The following is a 24,324-nucleotide window of genomic DNA, read 5'->3' as shown; positions in this document are numbered from 1 at the left end:
TTAATTAGTTAAAGAAAAAGTTTATTGAGTTCCTAAGTTCTAGTTTTCTGTCTCCTTTATGGTGTGCAGAAATGAGACACACATTGCGCCCAGCACAGGCATACCTTTGGATAAAGATAGCTTCCCAATGTGCTGGTGATTGCCACCTTCATAAGGGTGCTCCTCAGGATTTATCTCTGCACCTCATGCACATGGCTAGAAGTTCTTCTTTGCCTTGTTCTTGTGGTATTCATGGGCAGCTTTTAAGATATGTTTGTCAATTCTGCAAAAAATACGAAATTCTTCATGAATTTGGACATTAGCCTTGCTCAGGGGCACTGCCATCTTTTTGAATTATTTCAAGTTTAGTTTATGTGCTACAGAAGGAAGACTCATGGCAATTTCTTGATGTTTTCAAGTTTTTATGGAAAACAGTATCATAATTTTATACTTTAGGATTTTTGGGCTTATGCAGCATAGCTATTTTCACTATAAAATTAGCTTGATAATGCTATATGATTTTATATTTTTATTTAATATATCTCAAACAACTTTTCATAATTTTGCTTACTTATCTTTGGACTTTTCAAAGTCTTATCAGAATACCTTATTTATTGTACTACATGCTATATATAATATAGCATACTATATGTAATATAGTTCATGTAATAAATCTGAAATTTTTATAGTGGACATATGATATATTATGACTTATTTACTCTTGTGGTATAAGAACTACAATTGAAACACAGAACACAGTTTACTGAATAGCCCAGCCATCTTAGCTTTAGGTGTTTGTCTTCTGCATTTTGTTGCTAGCAACATCCTTGGGTAGCAATTGAATTGCTTTTAATCATTATAGACTGCTTTGCATTTTATAAAAGTTTAATAAATGAAAAAAGGCAGTTTGTGATCCCTTCTATACATATATATTTTACCCAGCTAAACAAATTAAGATAGTTTTAATTTTTATTGGCCTGATATTTACACTTATTTATGGGCTATAGCATGAAATTTTATATAGTGGTCAAATAAAATATCAAGTGTTCCTCAAATATAATTTTATACACTAGAAATTACATACTTGGAAATAAAAAAACACTAATGTACATACTGATGTCATGTTTCTTTTTATTATCACGTTCATGTATTGACACAACCCTTTTTAAAATTTATCCTCACAATTTCACACATTTTCCTTACTTTTAGTTTTTGATACTTGTAGATGCAGCAGAAAGAAGCCTTTTTCCTGGAAATTGGATGGACATGTGCTTAGATTTCTTTGACTAAGCATCAGACATAAGTGTTATGTCTGAGTTCTGCTGCAGGTGAATGTGTAAATATCTCAGCAGCTGCCAACGCTACTCCATTCATATGTTTTCTAACAGTCAGCCTGCTCATCTGCGGAATTTTAATGTGTGTATAGTAGTGTATCATTTTGGTCTTATCTAAACTTCCCTATTCACTTATGAAGTTAAGCAGATTTTCACGTACTTACTTGCACTTCAGCCCCCCTCCAAATAAATAAGCAGCTGTTATTTTTCAACCAAAATGTTTGGTTGGGTATTGATTGAGACTATGTGCTGCCTTACCTCAGTACCGAGAAGAGTAGGTGTTTGTAATGCATGAACATCCAATTTATTACCAAACAGTATCACTTCATTTGTTTAGGTCTTTGCCTTTTTCCCCACAATATTTTGTAATATTCAATTATAGTATTTCTATTTATTTGTTAGGCTATCCACTAATATTTCATAGTTTTGATGACATGTTACCAGTACTTGCTTTTAAATTAAACTGTTTAATAAATTTGTTTATATGAATATGTGCATGTTACACACATGGCACCACTACATGTTATAGCACAAGTGTTGAGACCACAGGACAAAATTTGAAGTTTGTTCTCTCCTCCTATCATAGAGATTGCACCTACATCATCAATCTTAGTGGCTGATCTCTTACTCAATGACCCTTCTATCTTGCTGGACTGATGTTGCTAATGTTTAAATATCTGTTTTGCACTGGATCTTGTACAGAAATAGACTTCATTTTTATGTCATTTAGCTAACAACACTGCTTTATTTGACTAGATTTTATTCACAGACTATAGGATTTTCTATATAGATAATCAATCTGTTGCCAGTTTGAACAGCGTTTCTTTATAGCACCATGTCTGACCTGGATTATATTTTCTTTTTTTTTTTTTTTTTTTTTAACATTAAAACATGTATTTATTTATTTTTTTATTTTTTTATTTTTTTGTCTTTTTTTTTTATTTGATATAATTTATTTACATTTCAAATGATTTCCCCTTTTCTAGCCCCCCCCCACTCCCCGAAAGTCCCGTAAGCCCCCTTCTCTTCCCCTGTCCTCCCTCCCACCCCTTCCCAGTTCCCCGTTCTGGTTTTGCCAAATACTGTTTCACTGAGTCTTTCCAGAACCAGGGACCACTCCTGCTTTCTTCTTGTATCTCATTTGATGTGTGGATTATGTTTTGGGTATTCCAGTTTTCTAGGTTAATAACCACTTATTAGTGAGTGCATACCATGATTCACCTTTTGAGTCTGGGTTACCTCACTTAGTATGATGTTCTCTAGCTCCATCCATTTGCCTAAGAATTTCATGAATTCATTGTTTCTAATGGCTGAATAGTACTCCATTGTGTAGATATACCACATTTTTTGTATCCACTCTTCTGTTGAGGGATACCTGGGTTCTTTCCAGCATCTGGCAATTATAAATAGGGCTGCTATGAACATAGTAGAGCATGTATCCTTATTACATGGTGGGGAATCCTCTGGGTATATGCCCAGGAGTGGTATAGCAGGATCTTCTGGAAGTGAGGTGCCCAGTTTTCGGAGGAACCGCCAGACTGCTTTCCAGAGTGGTTGTACCAATTTGCAACCCCACCAGCAGTGGAGGAGTGTTCCTCTTTCTCCGCACCCTCTCCAACACCTGCTGTCTCCTGAATTTTTAATCTTAGCCATTCTGACTGGTGTAAGATGAAATCTTAGGGTTGTTTTGATTTGCATTTCCCTAATGACTAATGAAGTGGAGCATTTTTTAAGATGCTTCTCCGCCATCCGAAGTTCTTCAGGTGAGAATTCTTTGTTTAACTCTGTACCCCATTTTTTAATAGGGTTGTTCGGTTTTCTGGAGTCTAACTTCTTGAGTTCTTTATATATATTGGATATTAGCCCTCTATCTGATGTAGGATTGGTGAAGATCTTTTCCCAATTTGTTGGTTGCCGATCTGTCCTCTTGACGGTGTCCTTTGCCTTACAGAAACTCTGTAACCTTATGAGGTCCCATTTGTCAATTCTTGCTCTTAGAGCATACGCCATTGGTGTTCTGTTCAGAAACTTTCTCCCTGTACCGATGTCCTCAAGGGTCTTCCCCAGTTTCTTTTCTATTAGCTTCAGAGTGTCTGGCTTTATGTGGAGGTCCTTGATCCATTTGGATTTGAGCTTAGTACAAGGAGACAAGGATGGATCAATTCGCATTCTTCTGCATGCTGACCTCCAGTTGAACCAGCACCATTTGTTGAAAAGGCTATCTTTTTTCCATTGGATGTTTTCAGCCTCTTTGTCGAGGATCAAGTGGCCATAGGTGTGTGGGTTCATTTCTGGATCTTCAATCCTGTTCCATTGATCCTCCTGCCTGTCACTGTACCAATACCATGCAGTTTTTAACACTATTGCTCTGTAGTATTGCTTGAGGTCAGGGATACTGATTCCCCCAGATTTTCTTTTGTTGCTGAGAATAGTTTTAGCTATCCTGGGTTTTTTGTTGTTCCAGATGAATTTGATAATTGCTCTTTCTAACTCTGTGAAGAATTGAGTTGGGATTTTGATGGGTATTGCATTGAATCTGTATAGTGCTTTAGGCAAAATGGCCATTTTAACTATATTGATTCTACCGATCCATGAGCATGGGAGGTTTTCCCATTTTTTGAGGTCTTCTTCCATTTCCTTCTTCAGAGTCTTGAAGTTCTTGCCATACAGATCTTTCGCATGTTTGGTAAGAGTCACCCCAAGATACTTTATACTGTTTGTGGCTATTGTGAAGGGGGTCATTTCCCTAATTTCTTTCTCAGCCTGCTTATCCTTTGAGTATAGGAAGGCCACTGATTTGCTTGAGTTGATTTTGTAACCTGCCACTTTGCTGAAGTTGTTTATCAGCTGTAGGAGCTCTCTAGTGGAGTTCTTTGGGTCACTTAGGTAGACGATCATGTCGTCTGCAAATAATGATAGTTTGACTTCCTCCTTTCCAATTTGTATCCCTTTGACCTCCTTATGTTGTCGAATTGCCCGAGCTAGTACCTCAAGTACAATATTGAAAAGATAAGGAGAAAGGGGGCAGCCTTGTCTGGTCCCTGATTTCAGTGGGATTGCTTCAAGTTTCTCTCCGTTTAGTTTGATGCTGGCTACCGGTTTGCTGTATATTGCTTTTACTATGTTTAGGTATGGGCCTTGAATTCCTGTTCTCTCCAAGACTTTAAGCATGAAAGGATGCTGAATTTTGTCAAATGCTTTTTCAGCATCCAATGAAATGACCATATGATTTTGTTCTTTGAGTTTGTTTATGTAGTGGATTGTATTGATGGATTTCCGTATATTGAACCAACCCTGCATTCCCGGGATAAAGCCTACTTGATCATGGTGGATGATCGTTTTGATGTGTTCTTGGATTCGGTTGGCAAGAATTTTGTTGAGTATTTTTGCATCGATGTTCATAAGGGAAATTGGTCTGAAGTTCTCTTTCTTTGTTGGATCTTTGTGTGGCTTTGGTATCAGCGTAATTGTGGCTTCGTAGAAGGAATTGGGTAGTGTTCCTTCTGTTTCTATTTTGTGGAATAGTTTGAAGAGTATTGGTGTTAACTCTTCTTTGAAGGTCTGGTAGAATTCTGCACTGAAACCATCTGGTCCTGTGCTTTTTTTGGTTGGAAGACTTTCTATGACTCCTTCTATTTCTTTAGGCTTTATGGGACTGTTTAGATGGTCTAGTTGGTCCTGATTTAATTTTGGTATTTGGTATCTGTCAAGGAAATTGTCCATTTCCTCCAGATTCTCCAGTTGTGTTGAGTACAGGCTCTTGTAGTAGGATCTGATGATTTTTTGGATTTCCTCAGTTTCCGTTGTTATGTCTCCCTTTTCATTTCTAAGTTTGTTAATTTGGATACTTTCTCTGTGCCCTTTGGTCAGTCTGGCTAAGGGTTTATCTATCTTGTTGATTTTCTCAAAGAACCAGCTCCTAGTTTTGTTGATTTTTTGTATGGTTCTCTTTGTTTCTACTTGATTGATTTCGGCCCTGAGTTTGATGATTTCCTGCCTTCTACTCCTCCTGGGTGAAATAGCTTCTTTTTGTTCTAGGGCTTTCAGGTGTGTCATTAAGTTGGTAATGTATGCTCTCTCCATTTTCTTTTTGGAGGCACTCAGGGCTATGAGTTTTCCTCTTAGCACTGCTTTCATTGTGTCCCATAGATTTGGGTATGTTGTGTTTTCATTTTCATTGTGTTCTAAAAAGTCTTTAATTTCTTTCTTTATTTCTTCCTTGACCAAGGTGTCATTGAGTAGAGTATTGTTCAATCTCCACGTGTTTGTGGGTTTTCTGTTGTTTCTGTTGCTATTGAAGACCACTTTTATTCCATAGTGATCAGATAGGAGGCATGGGATTAGTTCTATCTTTTTATATTTGTTGAGGTCTGTCTTGTGACCAATTATATGGTCGATTTTGGAGAAGGTACCATGAGGTGCTGAAAAAAAGGTATATTCTTTTGTTTTAGGATAGAATGTTCTATATATATCAGTTAAATCTAATTGGTCCAAAGCTTCAATTAGTTTCATTGTGTCCTTGTTTAGTTTCTGTTTTCCTGATCGGTCCATTGAGGAAAGTGCAGTGTTGAAGTCACCCACAATTATTGTGTTAGGTGCAATGTGTGCTTTGAGTTTTAATAAAGTTTCTTTTATGAAAGAGGGTGCCCTTGCATTTGGAGCACAGATGTTCAGGATTGAGAGTTCTTCTTGTTGTATTTTTCCTTTGACCAGCAAGAAGTGTCCCTCAGAGTCTCTTTTGATGACTTTGGGTTGAAAGTCAATTTTATCTGATATTAAAATGGCTACTCCAGCTTGTTTCCTGAGACCATTTGCTTGTAAAATTGTCTTCCAGCCTTTTACTCTAAGGTAGTGTTTGTCTTTGACCCTTAGGTGTGTTTCCTGTAAGCAGCAAAATGTAGGGTCCTGTTTACGTATCCAGTCAGTTAGTCTGTGTCTTTTTATTGGGGCATTGAGTCCATTGATGTTAAGAGATATTAAGGAATAGTGATTGTTACTTCCTATCATTTTTGACGTTATTTTTTAAATTTGATTGCTTAACTTATTTGGGTTTGATGAAAGGTTACTATCTTGCTTTTTTCAGGGTGGAGTTTCCCTCCTTGTATTGGTGTTGTCCTCCTATTATCCTTTTTAGGGCTGGGTTTGTGGATAGATATTGGGTGAACTTGGTTTTGTCGTGAAATATCTTAGTTTCTCCATCTATGGTGATTGAGAGTTTTGCTGGATATAGTAGTTTTGGTTGGCATTTGTGTTCTCTTAGAGTCTGCATGAGATCTGCCCAGGACCTTCTAGCCTTCATAGTCTCAGGTGAAAAGTCTGCTGTGATTCTGATAGGTCTTCCTTTATATGTTACTTGGCCTTTTTCTCTTACTGCCTTTAGTATTCTTTCTTTGTTTAGAACATTTGGTGTTTTGATTATTATGTGACGGGAAGTATTTCTGTTCTGGTCCAGTCTGTTTGGAGTTCTGTAGGCTTCTTGTATATTCATGGGCATCTCTCTCTTTAGGTTAGGGAAGTTTTCTTCCATAATTTTATTGAAGATATTTGCTGGCCCTTTAAGTTGTAAATCTTCACTCTCATCTATGCCTATAATCCTTAGGTTTGGTCTTCTCATTGTGTCCTGGATTTCCTGGATATTTTGGGTTACAAGCTTTTTGCACTTTGCATTTTCTTTAACTGTTGAGTCCATGGTTTCTATGGAATCTTCAGCATCTGAGATTCTTTCTTCTATCTCTTGTATTCTGTTGTTGATATTTGCATCTCTGTCCCCTGATTTCTTCCCAAGACTTTCTATCTCCAAAGTTGTCTCCCTTTGAGTTTTCTTAGTTGTTTCTACTTCTGATTTTAGATCCTGGATGGTTTTGCTTAGCTCCTTCCCTTGCATGTTTGTGTTTTCCTGTAATTCTTTAAGAGATTTTTGTGTTTCCTCTTTCATGAGCTCAGCCTGTTGACCAAAGTTCTCCTGTATTTCTTTAAGAGATTTTTGTGTTTCGTCTTTCATGACCTCAGCCTGTTGAGCAAAGTTCTCCTGTATTTCTTTAAGTGTTTTTTGCATTTCCTCCTTGTTGGCTTTTGTATTCTCCTGGATTTCTTTCAATGATTTTTGTGTTTCCCTTGCAAGGGCTTCTAACTTTTGATCCATTTTCTCCTCAATGACCTTCATGTGTTCCTGTACCAGCATCATGACCAGTGATTTTAAATCCAAATCTTGTTTTACTGGTGTGATGGGGTATCCAGGACTTGCTGGTAGAGGAGAATTTGGTTCAGATGTTGCCATATTGCCTTGATTTCTGTTAGTGACGTTTCTGCGTTTGCCTTTTGCCATCTAGCTCTCACTGGTGTTACTTGGTCTTGTCAGTGCTGGACTCACCAGTGCAAGCTGCCCCTTCCCCGTTGGCCTCTGGTGCACAGCTTACACTCTGCACTGCCTATAGACAGGGTGCTGTTTTCCAGGCTGTTCAGATCCCAAAGCAGGCACCTGAAGGCTCCCGCTGGGGCCCGCAGGATTTATCGGAGCACACCGACTTTTCCCAGCTGGCCGCCCGGAAGCCCCCACTAGCCTCTTGAGGGACCTGGAGATGTGGCGGCCACCCAGGCTGATCTGAAGAGGAGAGATTTGAGCTGGGGGCTTCTGCCTGAGGCCTTGCCCCAGATTGTGTCTGTGGACCAGGTGGAACCCGTGTGCACCCCCAGGGAGCTCCGAAGGTGAATGTTGCTGTGACCTCCCCTGTGCTCCGCTCACTCCGCTGGGCAGCCGATTTCCCCAACCGGGCTGGCGCACACTAGGTTAGCCTTGTCGCCTGGGCCCTGAGTCCAGGCAAACGCCTGGGAGGCCAAGGTCCGAGCAAAGTTCCCCTAGGGCTATGTCTGTTATTTGGGTCCGCCAGGTGACCCGGATGGCGGGCGTGCGCGTCCGCGCTCCGCGAAAGCACCGGGAGAGTCTGTTGTGCTAATAACCTCCTGGGCTGGTTGACACACAGATGGCCCACCAAGCCGCCCAGTTCTTGGGGTCAGTCCTGTGCCTTTTGGGGCCTAGACCCCCGTTTTGTTAGCCTCAGGCTACGCTTGTTAGCAGTCTCTGCCCTCCCGAGCACTCTGGCTCCTGTAGGCAAAATGGCGGCGCGTGCACCGGCCGGGGCAAAAAAAAAAAACTCCTGGCTGGGTTGGCGCCCCGATGGCCACTCGAACAGCCCAGGGCCTGGGTGCAGGCCAACGCCCGTCTGGCTCAGACCCCTGCGGTGTTGGGCCTAGGATTATGTTTGTGTACCTCAGTCTGACTGATCTCTGGAGCCCGGGATCAAGATGGCGGTGAGTCTCTCCTGACTGGCGGGCAGCCGAGTTCTGAAGTGGCTTCCGTGCAGTGAAAGGCTCCGCAGAACCGCAGTTGCTTGCCGCCCGGCTGGTCAGCGAAGGTCAGTGGTCGTGGGCGCAGGGCCTAACTGGACCCTGTGTCGCCTTGGTTCCACTGCTGATGGCCCTTCAGCTGGAGCAGCCACTGCTACCGCCGCCGCCGCCGCCGCCGCCAGGGTTGTTTTTTCTGGATTATATTTTCTTATGCAAAAGCTACACAGTGGAATACTACTCAACTGTTAAAAAAAGGCATCATGAATTTTGCAGGCAAATGGATGAAACTTGCGAATATCATTCTGAGTGAGGTAACCCAGTTCCAAAAGGACATTTTGGTTCCAAATGGTATGTACTCACTTATAAGTGGATATTAGCCATAAGATACAAGATACTCCACATACCCAAAGAAGCTAAACAAGAAAGAAGACACAAGCAAGGATGCTTTATTTTCACTTAAAATGGGGAAACATGTCTTAAGAGGCAGATGGAGGAAATGAACTTGGGGAGAGAGAGGGGATGGAGAGGGGAATGGAGGCAGGGGTTCAGGATCCGGTAAGGGGAGGGAATGGAGAGATGGGCAGATGACCATGAGAATTAATGTAAATCTGAAACGGACAGGGTTGGGGTGTATGTTTAGTATGTGACAGAGACCTGGGATAAGAAAGACACCCAAGAATCATTAGAGGTGGCCTTATCTGTGACTTACAGCACTAGGGATATGGAACCTGAAGGGACCACCTACTGTAGCCAGGCAGGAACCTCAGTGGAGTGATAGGGACCAACTCACCCATAAAACTTTTACCCCAAATTATGCTGTCTAGAAGAAATACATGACCAGGTGATGGAGCAGAGACTAAGGGAATGGCCAAACAACAACCAGCCCAACTTGAGACTCATCCCATGGGTAAGCATCAATCCCTGATATTATTAATGATACACTGTTATGCTTGCAGACAGAACTCTAGCATAGCTGTCATCTGAGAGGCCCCACCTACCAACTGATTAAGACAGAGTCATACACCCACAGCCAAACAGTGGATGGAGCTTTGGAACTCTTACGGAAGAATAGTAGGGAGGATTGCAGGTCCCAGATCTGGATGTGAACTTCCCAGAAAGAACAACAGATTTAACTAACCTGGACCCTTGGGGCTCTCAGAGTCTGAACCACCAACCAAAGAATATACACCAGCTGGACCTAGGCCTCGTAAAAAACATAGGCCTTAGCACCTATGTAGCAGATATGCAGCTTTTTGTTTTTTATGATAACTAAAAGGGGGTGGCTATTCCAACCTCTGTGTGGAATACGTTCTTCTATCTGGGCTGCCTTGTCTGACCTCAATGAGAGAGGAAGCAAGTAGCTTCGCAGAGACTTGATATGCCAGGGCCAGGGGTGAAACCCATGGCGTGTGGGAGCTCCCCATTTGTTCATAGGAGAAGAGGAGGGGGAATGATTGTGGGTGGGGGTGATATGGAGGGGGCACTGAGTGGGATATAAAGTAAGTAAAAATCAAAAATCAAAAATCAAAAAATAAATATGTAAAAGCTAACAGCAGTAAGCTTTATCTTTTGATAATAATCTTAGAGAGGAAGGTTTATTTCTGACCAGTAGTAGGACATAAACTATACCGTAAAAAACATATTTCTAGGTTTACAACGTTTCTTTTACTTCTAGCACACAGAATTTATTTTCAGGATAGTTTCTAATTTTTTTCTCCAAAGCTTTATCTATAATTATTGAGATTATTACATGAAATTTTTTCTTTAAATTTGTTAGTATGGAGAATCACATATTGATAGTTTCTAAATGAGCCCAACTTCTCATTCATTTATCTCACTGGGAAAGAGTTTTTTTAGTGTGTTTTAAAATTCCATATATATGTACTGTTTTCATGTCATTTCCTCTTTTTGCCTTCTCCCTCAAACTTCTCTAAGAAAATTCTCAGTATTAGTTTTTTTCCAATCACTTCTGTATCGTCATGTTAAATGCTTCAGTTAGCAATGCAAGGGAACAATTTATTTTGGCTCCCAGTTTTGGAGGTCTCAACTGATGGTTGGACTTGTGCCAAGGCAGTATTCCCAAGTATGCAACAGAGCTGAAACTGCTTCCTTCCTGAACAAATTACAGATGAAATAAAAGGTAACAGGACCTCTCCTCCCTTTGATGTCCAACAAGGCCATTCTCTGCTACATATGAAGCTAGAGCCATGGGTCCTTCCATGTGTACTCTTTGGTTGGAGGTTTAGTCCCTGGGAGCTCTAGGGTGTACTGGGAAGTTCATATTGTTCCTCCTATGTGGCTACAAACTCCTCCATCTCCTTGGGTCCTTTTTCTAGCTCTCCCATTGGGGACCCTGTGCTCAGTTCAATGGTTGCCTGAGAGTGTCCCCCTCTGTATTTGTCATGCACCAGCAGAGCCTCTCAGGAGACAGCTATATCAGGCTCCTGTCAGCAAGCACTTCAAAAGTAGGAGAGGCCCCTGGTCCTGAGAAGGTTCGATGCCCCAGTATAAAAGAATGACAGGACAGCGAAGCAGGAGTGAGCATATTGGTGAACAGGGGGAGGGTGGATAGGTTTGGGGGGCAGGAACCAGGAAAGGGAACAACATTTTAAATATAAATAAAGAACATATCTAATAAAAAAGGAAACAGGGACGGATCTTTCACAGATCAAAAGCAAGCTATCAATTACCTGAAGGCTTCTACTAGGTGCCAGCTCTTAAAGTTCCTCGTATGTCTGGGTGAAGATGTAGATATAGTTCAAAATTTGAAAAGGAAATAACATTTGTTTAAAAGAATGGATCACTACCTACTAAGAAAAAAGCTTTTTCTATATGGACCTTGAGTAACATGTAAGATATATATACTTACTATATATTATTCTGGCAATCATACCCAATGCAATACCATAAAGGAGTAAGATTTATTTTTACTCATTTCTTTAGAGAGTTCAGTCTACAGTTGCTTGGCTCATACACTTGGGCAGAACCTAATAGTTGCTGTATCATGTTATATGAAAGGTTCTTCTCCTCAGTGGGCAGGGAGTAAAGGTTCACAGAGGACTGGATCAAGAACATACATCTTAAAGGACTCTCCCATAGCGCTCTGTTTCATTTAATTAACTTCTATATCCTCCCAAAATATTAACAATAACCTGTAGCCAGTTCCTATTTGAGGGAACACATGAACCTTTTGAGAATCACTTCATATGTAAACTGTAACAAGATCCAAATAAAATCACCTTGTGAAAATACTTTGTTTATTTCTGGGTTAATTTCCAATGACTTGTTATTTTCCTCATTCTGGACTCAAATATGTCTGTTCATTGGTTGGGTGCAAATATCTGCACCTGACTCTTTCAGATGCTTGTTGGGTCTTTCTGAGGGCAGTCATGATAGGTCCATTTTTGTGAGTGTTCCATAGCTTCAGTAATAGTGTCAGGCCTTGAGGCCTCCCCTTGAGCTGGATCCTACTTTGGGCCTGTCACTGGACCTTCTTTTCCCCAGGCTCCTTTCCATTTCCATCCCTGTAGTTCTTTCAAACAGGAACAATTATGGGTCAGAGTTTTGACTATGGGATGACAACCCCATTCTTCACTTGATGCCCAGTCTTTGTGCTGGAAGTGGATTCTACAAGTTCCCTCTTCCAATGAAGGTCATTTCACCTAAGCTCCCTCTCTTTGAGTCCTCATTGTGTCTCACCTCCCAGGTCTTTGGTACATTCTAGAAGGTCCCCTCAACCTCCTACCTCCTGAGGTTGCATGTTTCCATTCTTTCTGCTGGTCCTCAGGGATTTCAGTCCTTTTCCCTGACCCAATACCTGATCATCAACCTCTTTTTGCACCCCTATCCCCTTTCCCTCCTAGGTTCCTTCCTCCCCCTTGTGGCTTCATTCTTCACCCTCCCAAGTGGGACTGAGATATCTTCACTTGGCCCCTCCGCTTGCTGACGTTTTTTGAGTTCTGTGGGCTGTATCTTGGGTATTCAGTACTTTTTTTTTTTTGGCTAATATCCATTTATTAGTAAGTACATACTATGCATGTTATTTTGGGTCTGACTTACCTCACTCAGGATGCTGCTGATCCTGTGGTTGAATTAGGGGAAAGCTGGAAGAAGCTGAGGAGGAGGGTGACCCTGTAGAAGGACCAGCAGTCTCAATTAGCCTGGATCTCAGAGATCTCTTAGATACTGGAACACCAATTAGGCAGCATACACCAGCTGATATGAGGCCCCATCACATATACAACAGAGGATTCCTGGATCTGGGTTTAGTCTGAGAAGATGCATCTAACCCACAAGAGACTGGAGGCCTGAAGGAGTTTAGAAGCCTGGTAGGGTGGGGGATGGGGGACATCCTCATGGAGACAGGAGCTGGGAGGAGGGGAATAAAATCTGGAGTTTTAAATAAACAAATAAATAAATAAATAAATAAATGAAATAAAAGGATTCACATGTGTGATATTTCACTGAATGGCAGGTATTCTAGAATTTACTTTTAAAAGGATATACTTGTTAATCTTTTCAACCTAAAGCACTTAGGCTATCCTAATTGTGATGGGAAGACCCCCATTAAGGTCACTAAGTAACATCATTCCATGTGCTTAGGTCATGGATTGAATACAAAGGAGAAGGTGAGTCGAATGTTTTAATTTCATTACTCTCTGCTCATTGAGGATGGGTTGAATGTGTAACTATATCCTCCAAGTTCCTATAGCTATAGCTTGCTGCCACAGTGGACTGTGTGTTTTAATTATGATCCCAAATAAACCCCACTTCTTTAATCTTCTTTTGTCAGATATTTTGTGTACAGCAGTAAACAAAAAACAAACCAGAACTTAACACACACACACATACACACACACACACACACACACACACACACACACACACAGACAAAACTGAAAACCATAATATAAAAAAAAGACCAGTGAATTAAACAAATAATACAGTCCTCCCAAAAGTACATAAAAATACCATTGCATTATTTTGTGACAACAAACTACTGAAGGGCATAGGGCCTATCCATGATTTTGGTTAATATTCCCATTGAGACTAGCTATGGGAGCTGGTGTCTATGTGCCCCATCTTATTCCTTCCTACCTCATGTGTCTTGAACCTCTGCAGCTCCATGCATAGTGCAAAAGTTTCTTTGGGTTCATATGTGCATTCTTCATGTTGTGTTTGGAGACACAGGTTCCTTGGTGTTATCAATCTTCTCTGGTTCTCACTATTTTTCTGCCTCCTTTTCTGCATAGTTCTCTGAGTTTTAAGGGTTTGATGAAGACAATACAATTTAGGACTGAATGCCCCAAAGTCTTTCATTCTCTACACACTGTCCTGTTGTAGACATTTATGTTAGTTGCCATCTACTCTAAGAGGAAGTTTCTCTGATGAGTGATGAGTGAGGCTCTGATATAAGTATAGCTATTTGTTGTTAGAAGAGTCATTATACTTCTGGGATATTTCAGTAGAACAATAAAGTTTTGTTTTCTGTCAGGTCGATGGCCTAACCAGTCTAACATTTATGACTAACAGAACAGCATGGAGTGGGCCTTAAATACAATCGGAGAGTGGGTTTTCATCAGCGTATCTTGCAAACATGTTACTGTTGTAGACTTCACAGTTTTTAGTTGTGATAGAGTTTACCATTTTCCTCTGATAGTATGCAGAGTAATGTAGAGGAATTTTAATGCAGCAACATGGCTCTAGCAAGGGATGACATCCAAAGTCTTAGGTATGTGTGATCTAGCAGAAATGCAGACATGGCATACAACTTTAATGCCTCTGGATAGAACACAGACATGCTCTTAGTACACACCTTTAAGGTAAAATTGGTTTGTAGAAGGAAGCAGCCATGTTTAAGAGTGCCATCTAATTGAGGGGAAGACAAAATTATGAATCATAGAAAGATTTGAAAGGATGCGTTAGAGATAGGATGTGACCAACTCTCATGAGAGCAGCACAAAAAAACAAAGCTATTTAAGGTTAATGCAGAGAGAGTCAGTTCAGTGATGGCAGTGAAGGGGAGTTGACTGCCTTTATGAATTCATGAAGTTCAGTGCAGGTCATCAGAGGCAGCTGAGGTCAGAGAATAAGAAGGAGTCAGAGGATTAGAACAAATTGTTCAAGTTAGTTTGAAGGTAAGCAGAGCAATTCAGTGAGAATCTGAGCGAAACCAAATTGAATCAGTCAGCTTGGAGAGGAGTTTGAGCCAGAACAGCTGAGTTGAACCAGCCATCCAGAATTCAGAAAGAACTAGAAAGGGTGAGCTTATTCAGCAGTAAGCATCTAAGACAGCAATTATATCAGCTGAATAAAAGATACATTTACAGAGTACTTCCCAGTACCCCAAACACTAGTCATTAGGTGTGAAGACTCTAGCTAAGCACTAATTTAACTTCTCTGTTCAATGAGTTATTGAAGTGTTTTCTCCAGTCATAGAACCTTATCATCAGTTTATGAAGAGCAATCAATAATCTGGGCAATAGGCGGTGTTTTGGGGTTTCCCTAGGGACACCATTGGCTAATGAACAGGCATAAGCCATTCCTTGCATTGATGTCTCAATTGGTGGCAAAAGATGTTTGGTGGGAGCAATGCCTCCTGTTGTTTGGTGACTCCATCTAGATTTTTTTATGCATGTGTGTGTTTTAGGGACCTTCTATAGTAGTAGGTTTCCATATAACATCTCAAATGGACCTTAGTGTTACTTACCCCTCTGATGTTCCCTCTTTTACCCTTCTGATGCACCACAGTCCCCATTGAAGCCTATTGCAGCAGTCTCTTCCCGTCTCTCCATACTGTGTATTCTGTTTCCCTTTGCTCGTGGAATCCTCACATCCATTTTGTCCCTAATATCTGGGTTACTTCACTGAGGATAACTGTTTTTTTTTAAAGCTTCATCCATTTACCTACAACATAATTTCATTTGTGAAAACATCTGACCTACAACTGGCCATTAAAACCTTACTTTAAATTTTCTAAGGTGAAACTGTAAGACATTAATCTAAGCTTATGTTTTTCTGTTCTGTAGAAATAAGATCCCTATTAATGCCATGTCCTGTGTCATGAGATTTTCTACCCTGTCTGTTGGGAACACACATTATTCCCAGGCCTAGGGGTAATTCAAGCAACAATGTTCTGCATCCCTTTTAGGTATTTTTGGTTTCCTCCACAGGGTCTGGGGTAGTATCCTTACTCATCACAGTCATTAGCACATCCTCAGGGCTTGCTGTCCATGTAGCTCTTTCCTCTTTTTTTATTTTTTATTTATTTTTTTTACCAATCTTGCATTCTTTAAATATATTATTGTTTTAATATGTTTCTCTTTTTTATTATATATTTTTATTTTCTATAGTTTTTGTTTACATTCCAAATAATTACCCCTTTCCCAGTTCCCCCTCCCCATAGTTCCCATAAACCTTCTTCTCTTCACCCATTCTCTAATCACTTCTTTCCTTTTTCCTCTGTTCTCATACACCCCTCCAATGCTAGATCAAGCCTTTCCAGGATCAGGACCCTCTCTTTACTTCTTCATGGGAGTCATTTCTTATGCTAATTGTGCCTTGAGTATTCAGAGCTTCTGGACAAATTAATATCCATTTATCAGAGATTGCATTCCATGTATATTCTTTTGTGATTGGGTTACCTCACTTAGGATGATATTTTCCAGATCAAACCATTTGCCTAAAAATTTCATGAATTCATTGTTTTTAATTGCTGAGTAGTATTCCATTCTATAAATATACCACATTTTCTGTATTCATTCCTCCATTGAGGGACATATGGGTTCTTTCCAGCTTCTGGCTATTATAAATAAGGCTGCTATGAACATAATGGAGCATGTGTCTTTATTGCATGCCGGGGAATCTTTGGACATATGCCCAGGAGAGGTATAGCAGGGTCCTCTGGAAGTGTCATGTCCAGTTTTCTGAGGAACCGCCAGACTGATTTCCAAAGTGGTTGTACCATCTTACAACCCCACCAACAGTGGAGGAGTGTTCCTCTTTCTCCACATCCTCGCCAACACCTGCTGTCTCCTGAGGTTTTTACCTTAGCCATTCTGACTGGTGTGAGGTGAAATCTCAGAGTTGTTTTGATTTGCATTTCCCTAATGACTAATGATGTTGAGCATTTCTTAAGGGGCTTCTTGGCCATCCGAATTTCTTCAGGTGAAAATTCTTTGTTTAGATCTGTACCCCATTTTTAATAGGGTTATTTGGTTTCCTGGTGTCTAACTTCTTGAGTTCTTTGTATATATTGGATATTAGCCCTCTATCAGATGTAGGGTTGGTGAAGATTTTTTCCCAATTTGTTGGTTGCCATTTTGTTCTTTTGACAGTGTTCTTTACCTTACAGAAATTTTGTAATTTTATGAGGTCCCATTTGTCAATTCTTAATCTAAGAGCATAAGCTATTGGAGTTCTGTTCAGGAACTTTTCCCCTGTGGCCATGTCCTCAGGGGTCTTCCCCAGTTTCTTTTCTATTAGTTTCAGTGTGTCTGGTTTTACGTGGAGGTCCTTGATCCACTTGGAGTTGAGTTTAGTACAAGGAGATAAGAATGGATTAATTTGCATTCTTCTGCATGCTGACCTCCAATTGAACCAGCACCATTTGTTGAAAAGGCTATCTTTATTCCACTGGCTGTTTTCTGCTCCTTTGTCGAAGATCAAGTGACCATAGGTGTGTGGATTCATTTCTGGGTCTTCAATTCTATTCCATTGGTCTACTTGTTTGTCACTGTGCCAACACCATGCAGTTTGTAACACTATTGCTCTGTAGTATTGCTTGAGGTCTGGGATACTGAATCCTCCTGAAGTTCTTTTACTGTTGAGAATAGTTTTAGCTTTCCTGGGTTTTTTGTTATTCCAGATGAATTTGAGAATTGCTTTTTCTTTTTTCTTTTTCTTTTTCTTTTTTTAAAGATTTATTTATTTATTGTATGTAAGTACATTGTGGCTGTCTTCAGACACCTTAGAAAAGGGCATCAAATCTCATTATGTATGGTTGTGAGCCACCATGTAGTTGCTGGGATTTGAACTCAGGACCTCCAGAAGAGCAGTCAGTGCTCTTAACCACTGAGCCATCTCTCCAGCCCAAGAATTGCTTTTTCTAACTCTGTGAAGATATGAGTTGGGATTTTGATGGGTATTGTGTTGAATCTGTAGATTGCTTTTGGCAAGATGGCAATTTTAACTCTATTAAACCTGCCAATCCACAATCATGGCAGATTTTTCCATTTTTTTGAGGACTTCTTTGATTTCCTTCTTCACAGACCTGAAGTTCTTGTTGTATAGATCTTTCACTTGTTTGGTTAGAGTCACACCAAGATACTTTATATTGTTTGTGGCTATTGTGAAGGGTGTCATTTCCCTAACTTCTTTCTCAGCCTGCTTATCCTTTGAGTATAGAAGGCAACTGATTTGCTTGAGTTGATTTTATACCAAGCCACTTTGCAGAAGTTGTTTATCAGCTGTAGGAGTTCTCTGGTGCAGGTTTTCGGGTCACTTAAGTAGACTATCATGTCATCTGCAAATAGTGATAATTTGACTTCCTCCTTTCCAATTTGTATCCCTTTGATTTCCTTATGTTGTCTAATTGCTCTAGCTAGAACTTCAAGTACTATATTGAAAAGGGAGATATAACAACAGAAACTGAGGAAATTGAAAAAATCAGCAGATCCTACTACAAAAGCCTATACTCAACACAACTGGAGAATCTGGAGGAAATGGACAATTTCCTAGACAGATACCAAATACCAAAATTAAATCAGGACCAAATAGACCATCTAAACAGTCCCATAACCCCTAAAGAAATAGAAGGGGTCATAGAAAGTCTTCCAACCAAAAAAAGCACAGGGCCAGATGGTTTCAGTGCAGAATTCTATCAGACCTTCAAAGAAGACCTAACACCAATACTCTTCAAACTATTCCACAAAATAGAAACAGAAGGAACACTACCCAATTTGTTCTATGAAGCCACAATTATTCTGATACCAAAACCACACAAAGATCCAACGAAGAAAGAGAACTTCAGGCCAATTTCCCTTATGAACATCAATGCAAAAATACTTAATAAAATTCTTGCCAACCGAATCCAAGAACACATCAAAGCGATCATCCACCATGATCAAGGAGGCTTCATCCCATGGATGTAGGGATAGTTCAATATTAGGAAATCCATCAATGCAATCCACTACATAAACAGACTCAAGGGAAAAAAACCATACGATCATCTCATTAGATGCTGAAAAAGCATTTGAAAAATTCAGCATCCTTTCATGTTAAAAGTCTTGGAAAGAACAGGAATTCAAGGTCCATACTTAAACCTAGTTAAAGTACTATACAGCAAGCCGGTAGCCAACATCAAACTAAATGGAGAGAAACTTGAAGCAATCCCACTAAAATCAGGGACTAGACAAGGCTGTCCATGCTCTTTCCTCCTAATTATGCCTACTCTGAACTGCAACCTAACCTGCTTGATGGTACTGACTCCAAGCCCTGTGTTGACATAGTGCCTCATAACACTGGGCTTTTCTTCCATGACTCAGACAATGGAAACTTACTGTTGGCAGGTCGTATGACCGTGCTCACTCTCTGCTTCCATTCCTCGAATCGTTTAAGGATTTTTCTTTCATATATTTTCTTTAGTTTTTAATGTTTTAGGTGGAATAGATTTGTTCATTGTTATTCTTTGCTAGCTGAAAGTAAAAGCATTTCCCTCTTTTAAGATTTTAAAGTATGCTGCTATAGTGCTTATGTGAAAATCTTAACAAAATATTGAATAAAGGACATTTTAATAAGCTAATTAAAATAAAAGGACATTAACAATAAGCGAATTGTCAATAGATTAATAAAAAACTTGTATAGTTTTATTTTAAAATGATAGGATGGGATTTTCTCATTTTTAAAATTCTATATTTTTTGAGATTATAATATAATTGCATCATTTTTCCCTCCCTCTCTTTCCCCCAAATCCATCTGTGAACCTTATCTTCTTGCTTTCTGTTTTAATTTGGGTTTTACTCCTGTGAATAGACACCATGACTAAAGCAACTTTTATAAGGAGAACATTTAATTGGAGCTAGCTTACAGCTTCAGAGGTTCAGTCCATTATTATCAAGGCAGGAACATGGCAGCATCTAGGCAGGCATGGTACAGGAGGAGCTGAGAGTTCTACATCTTCCTCTGAAAGCTGATAGCAGAACACTAGCTTCTAGGCAATTAGGATGAGGGTCTTAAAGCCACTCCCACAGTGACACACCTACTTCAAAAGGCCACAGCCATTCCAACAGGGCCACACCTTCTAATAGTGCCACTCCCTGGGCTCCTTTTCACTTTAATTGTTATTACTTTCACACACACACACACACACACACACACACACACACACACACACACATAAACACACACACACATAAACACACACACACATAAACACACACATAAACACACACACACAAGCACTAATTTCTAAATACATTATTGGCAAGACAATAAACATATTTTAATCATTTTAGCTTCAAATTATAATTAGAAAAAAATTTAAAGTGACAATTTAGAAAAATTTTTCCTTTTTTTATTGGATATTTTTTCTTTACATTTCAAATGTTTTCTCCTTTCCAGGTCTTCCCTTCAGAAACACTCTATCCTAAACCAGCTCCTCCTGCCTTTATGAGGGTTTTCCCCCATCCACACACCCACCACTGTCTCCCCACCTGGCTTTCTCCTACATTGGGGTATCAAACATCATCAGGCCCAAGGGCGTCTCCTCCCACTGATGTTCAACAAGGCCAACCTTGGCCACATATGCAGCCAGAGCCATGTGTCCCTCCATGTGTGCTCTTTGGTTGGTGGTCCAGTCCACTGGAGTTCTGGGAGAGGTTCTGGTCTGTTGACACTGTGGCTCCTTCCATGGGGCTGCAAAACCCCTCAGCTTCTTCAGTCCCTTCTCCAACTCCTCCATCAGGGACCCTGTGCTCAGTACAATGGTTGGTTGTGAGCATTCATATCGGTATTTGTCAGGTTCTAACAGAGCCTCTCAGGAGACAGACATATCAGGCTTCCATCAGCAAGCATTTCCCAGCATCCACAATAGCATCAGGGTTTGGTGGCTTTATATGGGATGGATCCCCAGGTGGGGCAGTCTCTGGATGGCCTTTCCTTCAATTTCTGATCCTCACTTTGTCTCCATATTTCATCCTGTGAGTAATTTGTCCACCCTTATAAGAAGCACTGAAGCATTCACAGTTTTCTCTTCCTTCTTAGGCTTCATATGGTCTGTGAATTGAATCTTGGGTATTCTGAACTTTTGGGCTAATATCCAATTATCTGTGAGTACATACAATGTATGTATCTTACTCAGAAGGTTATTTTCAAGTTCCATCCATTTGCTTGCGATTTTCATGAAGTCATTGTTTTTAATAGCTGAGTAGTGTTCCATTGTACAAATATACCACATTTTCTGTAACCATACCTCTGGTAAGGGACATCTGGGTTGTTTCCATCTTCTGGCTATTATAAATACGGCTGGATGAACATAATGGAACATATGTCCTTATTACATATTGGAGCATCTTTTGGGTATATTCCCAGGAGTGGTATAGCTGGGTTCTCGGGTAGTACTATGTTGAAGTTTCTGAGGAACCACCAGACTTATTTGCAGAGTGGTTTTACCAGCTTGCAATCCCACCATCAATGGAGGAGTGTTCCTTTTTCCACATCCTTGCCAGCATCTGCTGTCACCTGAGTTTTTGATCTTAGCCATTCTGATTGGTGCGAGATGGAATCTCAGGGATGTTTTGATTTGCATTTCCCTGCTGACTAAGGATGATGGACATGTCTATGGGTACTTCTCAGCTATTCACATTTCCTCAGTTGAGAATTCTTTGTTTAGCTCTGTCCCCCCCCCACCTCTTTTTTTGTCCCTCACAGGGATCCAATCTTTTTTTTAATTTTATATTTTATTAGATATATTCTTTATTTACATTTCAAATTTTGTCCCCTTTCCTGGTCCTATGCTCCAAAAACCCCTAACCCATGCCCCCTGCCCCTGCTCACCAATCCACTCACCACTGCTTCCCTGTCCTGGCGTTCCCCTATACTGGGGCATCAAGCCTTCTCAGCACCAAGGTCCTCTCTTCCCTTTCATATTCAACAAGGTCATTTTCTGCTGCACATGCAGCTGGAGCCATGGACTGCTCCACCTGGGGAATCCATTCCATAAAAATTTACCAAACCCAGATTCTATTGTGGATGCCAATAAGTGCTTGATGACAAAAGCCGGATATAGCTGTCTGCAGAGAGGCTCTGCCAGTGCATGACAAAAACAGAGGGGGATGCTCTCATTCAACCATTGAACTGAGTACAGGGTCCCCAGTGAAAGAGCTAGAGAAAGGACCCAAGGAGCTGAAGGGGTTTGCAGCCCCATAGGAGGAACAAAAATATGAACCATCCAGTACCCCTAGTGCTGCCAGGGGTAAATTACCAACCAAAGAGTACACATGTTCTCCATTTTTTAATAAGGTTATTTGGTTCTCTGGAGTCTAGCTTCTTGAGTTTTGTATATATTGGATATTAGCCCTCTATCAGATGTGAGATAGTTAAAGATCTTTTCTCAATATGTTGGTTCCTGTTTTGTCTTATCAACAGTGTCCTTTGCCTTTCAGAAGCTTTGAAATTTTGTGAAGTCCCATTTGTCAATTCTTGATCTTAGATCATAAGCTATTGGTGTTCTATTCAGGACCTTATCTCCTGTGCCCATATGGTCCAGACTTTCCCCCACTTTTTCTTCTATTAGATTCAGTGTATCTGGTTTTATGTGAAGGTCCTTGATACACTTGGACTTGAGTTTTGTACAGGGAGATGAGAAAGGATCAATTTGCATTTTTTTACATGTTGACTGCCAGTTGAAATGTTTGAAAATTCTGTCTTTTTTCCACAGCATGGTTTTAGCTCCCTTGTCAAAGCTAAAGTGACTGTAGGAGTGCGGGTTCATTTCTGGGTTTTTAATTCCATTGATCTATCTGCCTGCCAACTGTACCAATACCATGCAGTTTTTATCACAATTTCTTTGCAATACAGCTTGAGGTAAGAGGTGGTGATTCTTCCAGATGTTTTTATTGTTGAGGATAGTATTTGCTATCCTGGATTTTTTGTTATTCCAAATTAATTTGAGAATTGCTCTTTTTAACTCTGAATAATTGATTTGGAATTTTCATGAGGATTGCAATGAATCTGTAGATTGATGTAGGAAAGATGGCCATTTTTACTATATTTTTACTGCCAAACCACAAGCACGGGAGATCTTTCCATGTTCTGAAGTCTTATTTGATTTCTTTCTTCAGAGACTTAAAGTTCTTGTCATACATATCATTCAATTATTTGGTTAGAGTAACACAAAGATATTTTATGTTGTTTGTGACTATTGTGAAGGGTGTCATAACTCTATAATTTATTTCTCAGCCAATTTATCCTTTAAGTAAAGAAGGCTACTGATTTGTTTGAGTTAATTTAATATCCAGCCCCCTTTGCAGAAGTTGTTTATCAGCTGTAAGAGTTTTAGGGGTCACTTAAATATACTATCATATGATCTGCAAATTGTGATATTTTGACTTCTTCCTTTCCAATTTGTATCCCTTTGACTGTGGGAAGCCTTTAGAGACCCTCACTAACAGCCTGGAGGGATGGCTGGGCAAAGGTCCTGAGTAAAACAAAGAAGAGCCTCTCCCAGAACTGCAGGTGGAAGGGAAGTCTTGAGATAACTGTGGATGCTCCAGGCTATGCAAACATCAGGTGTCTCCACTGGAGGACCCTTATCTCTTCCTGCTGAGAATGCCAAGAATGCCCCTCCCTCCTTTGTTCTTGCCTCAAGGCAAGCTCTTCCTCTGAGAGCTTAAAACCTGTGTATCCAGGAAAATTAAAGTAGGCTTCCACAATTGAACCCTGCCTGGCCACCTCCTTTCTCTCCCCCCTTTGACCCTCAGGTAGCACCCCTTCAGAACCCTGAATAACTGGACCTGCTGGACGGGTCCTTTGACCTACTTTTGTTGTCTCATAGCTCTATCTAGAACTTCATATTGAATACATAGAGAGGCAGACTTGTCTATTCCCTAATTGTGATGGGATTGTTTCAAGTTTCTCTCCATTTAGTTTGATGTTGGCTACTGGTTTGCTGTACATTGCTTAATATGTATGGTATGGGTCTTGAATTCCTGATCTTTCCAAAACTTTTAAGATGATGGGATGTTGAATTTTGCCAAATACGTTTTTTAGCATCTAATGAAATTATCATGCGTTTTTTTCTTTAAGTTTGTTTATGTAATTGATTACATTGTTGGATTTCCGTATATTGAACCATCCTTACATCCATTGGATGAAGTCTACTTGATTGTGGTTAGTCTGGCTAAGGGTTTATCTTATCTTGTTGATTTTCTCCAAGAACCAGCTCCTGGTTTTGTTGATTCTTTGTATAGCTATTTTTGCTTCTATTTGGTTGATTTCAGCCCTGAATTTGATTATTTCCTGCTGTTTACTTCTCTTGGATATATTTGCTCCTTTTGTTCTAGAGCTTTCAGGTGTACTGTTAAGCTGGTGGTGTATGTTCTCTCCAGTTTCTTTTTGGAGGCACTCAGAGCTGTGAGATTTCCTCTTAGCACTGCTTTCATTGTGTCCC

At 40.2% G+C, this 24,324-nt stretch overlaps 1 non-coding gene across 1 annotated transcript; it reads right to left on the bottom strand.

Moving 5' to 3' along the window:
* Positions 1-267: 267 nt before the first annotated feature.
* Positions 268-371, bottom strand: LOC127679495 (U6 spliceosomal RNA). Its single transcript, XR_007976800.1, has one exon. It is a non-coding gene; the product is annotated as a U6 spliceosomal RNA (small nuclear RNA).
* Between the last annotated feature and the right edge of the window lie 23,953 nt (positions 372-24,324).

The sequence above is a fragment of the Apodemus sylvaticus genome, chromosome 2 (genome assembly GCF_947179515.1).
Source record: "Apodemus sylvaticus chromosome 2, mApoSyl1.1, whole genome shotgun sequence".
Lineage (NCBI taxonomy): Eukaryota > Metazoa > Chordata > Mammalia > Rodentia > Muridae > Apodemus > Apodemus sylvaticus.
The sequence above is the reverse complement of the archived record's forward strand: the minus strand, read 5'-3'. Positions and strand labels throughout refer to the sequence as shown.